This window comes from Ailuropoda melanoleuca, chromosome 3 (assembly GCF_002007445.2).
Source record: "Ailuropoda melanoleuca isolate Jingjing chromosome 3, ASM200744v2, whole genome shotgun sequence".
In the NCBI taxonomy this organism is placed as follows: Eukaryota; Metazoa; Chordata; class Mammalia; order Carnivora; family Ursidae; genus Ailuropoda; species Ailuropoda melanoleuca.
In genome coordinates, this window is record NC_048220.1 from 65,011,396 (window position 1) to 65,014,011 (window position 2,616).

General features: G+C 31.2%; 1 non-coding gene across 1 annotated transcript; it reads right to left on the bottom strand.

Moving 5' to 3' along the window:
• Positions 1 to 450: 450 nt before the first annotated feature.
• Positions 451 to 552, bottom strand: LOC117801632. The gene has a single exon (XR_004624393.1). It is a non-coding gene; the product is annotated as a U6 spliceosomal RNA (small nuclear RNA).
• Positions 553 to 2,616: the final 2,064 nt, after the last annotated feature.

Genomic DNA, 2,616 nt, shown 5'->3' on the forward strand with positions numbered 1-2,616 from the left:
CTGAATGTATATAGTGTCCTCCTTTGTTTCTTGTTACAGTCTTTGTTTTAAAGTCTATTTTCTTTGATACAAGTATTGCTACTCCAGCTTGCTTTTTGCATCCATTTGCGTGATAAATGCTTCTCCATCCTTTCACTTTCAATCTGCATATGTCTTTAGGTCTGAAATGCCTCTCTTGTAGGCAGCTTACAGATGGGTCTTGTTTGTTTGTTTGTTTGTTTTTTTAATCCATTTCTTCACCCTATGTTTTTTGATTAGAGCATTTATTCCATTTACCTTCAAAATAATTATTGATATGTATGTGTATATTGCTATTTTGTTATTTGTTTTATGGTTGTGCTGGTAGTTTTTCTCTGTTCCTTTATTCTCTTGCTCTCTCCTGTCACAGTTTGTTGGCTTTCTTTAGTGATATACTTGGATTCCTTTCTCTTTATTTTTTGCATATCTATTAAAAAGATGAAACCCTTCACAAATTTGTGTGTTGTTTTTGTACAGGGACCATGCTAATCTTTTCCGTATCATTCCAATTTTGTATATGTGCTGCCAAAGCAAGCATGCCATTATACCCTGTGAGAAAGGAAACTACATTGGATAAAATTTACTTTTGTCTGTGTGGGTCCTCCTCTCCCTGAGGGTACCATCCAGTTTAACTTATGTAAGGTAGGATAAATTTGAGCAGAAAGCTCATTAAAACTTATTCCTATTGACTGGAAGAATTAGCAGATTGAATTTGGTTTTGCAGAAAAGCTGGAAAGTGAAGAAAAAAATCAAGGAGACATAGGGTCATGGTGGGGGTGGGGCTCACACATGTATCCTCTCTGCCCAAATTGTTGGCTAGTATCTGAATAAACATGTGTGGGTAACATCCAGTAGTGGTACAAAGGAACATCTACAAGGCTAAAAATAATTAGTAAAGACTTCAGGTGCCTTCCATAGCAGGTTTAATAAGTTTTGAGCCTGAGACCAAACAATTTAGTTACCTAATAAAACAAAACAAAAAGCAAAGAGCAACAACAACAACAAAAAACCCCAGCATTCTTCAGAGGTAGCTAATATATGGCAGAATCTCCTATCAATCAAAATGTTCCGTATACATGAGAAACTCCTAGACCTGTAAAGAAATAGGAATATGTGATATGTAGTCTAAAGAAAAAAGAATTAATAGAAGGTAACCCAGATACTATGCGATGTTGGAATTAGTAAACAAATGTAAAGAAAGAAGTATAACTGTTCTTATATACAGATGTACCATTGTCTGCACAGAAATTTATAAACTACCATCTAATAAGTGAATTGAACTATATTAAAGAATCAGTAAACATATATCAAACACATGTTAGAAAACAAATTGGAAATAAAATAATTTTTGAGGAGGGCATAATTATAAGAAAATAAAGGTTTAAATAAAAGAAAAGGAGCCTGTCTGGCTCAGTTAGTAGAGCATATGTCTCTTGATCTTGGGGTTGTGAGTTCAAGCCCCACATGAGCATAGAACTAACTTTAAAAATTGAATGAATGAATGAATGAATTAATTAATTAATTAAAAGATATACCATGCTCTTGGAATCAAAGACAAAATGTTGTTAAGGTATTTTTATGTCCATTTCTTCCCAAATTGATCTATAAATTCAATACCTTCTTAGTCATAAACTCACCTAACTTTTAAAATTGAAAATTGACAGTTCTAAAATTTATATTTATATTTACTTTCTAAAATTCACTTTTAAGAGTGACCGTTGCATAGTCAAAACAAAATTAAAGAAGAAAAAAAAGAATGTAGGAAGATTTACATTTGGCTTTAAGATACTAAAAAGTTGTATTTAAGAAAATGTGCCACTATTTTAAGAAAATAAAATGGCTCACTAAAACACAATAAAATTTGAGAAATAGAAAAACACATATATAGTGAATTCATTTCAAATCTGATGTCAAAATAATTCCATGGAAAAAGATTTTCAATAAATAGTGCTGGAATAACTTGATATCCATTTGGGTATGGAAACAAAACTTGATATCCACTTTACATTTTTACAAAATTTAATTTGAAATGAATCATAGACCTAAATACAAATACTAACACTGTAAAGACTCGAGAAGACAATATAAGTAAAAAGATTTATTAGATTGGTCACAGAAAGCAACTATAAAAGACCAGTGATAAGTAAAACTTTGTTAAAATAAAATCTGATTCTCAAAAGGCACTATTAAATAAGAGAAACTGGGATAAATACAAACTGGGATAAAATATTGTCAAAATACATATTTAACAAAGGACTCATTTCCAGAATACAGAGACCCTCTAAACTCCACAATAAGACAGCACAATAAAATTTGTACAAATTATGTGAAAACTAACTTTGTTATACACACACACACACAAATATATATTGTATGATATATGTTAAAACATCTGTTAAAACTTTGTGGTTACATCATTCAGGTGAAAATAACTGGACACAGAATAGAAATCTCATTGACATAAAGCCACTTCCAGGATGTTATTCTAAAGGACAAGAATTTTTCCAACAGAAATCTATTGTGAGTCTATATATAGCAACTATTTTCTACATGCTTTGTATTCAAAGTCTGTAGCTTTATTGGGCCATGTGGTCTTTT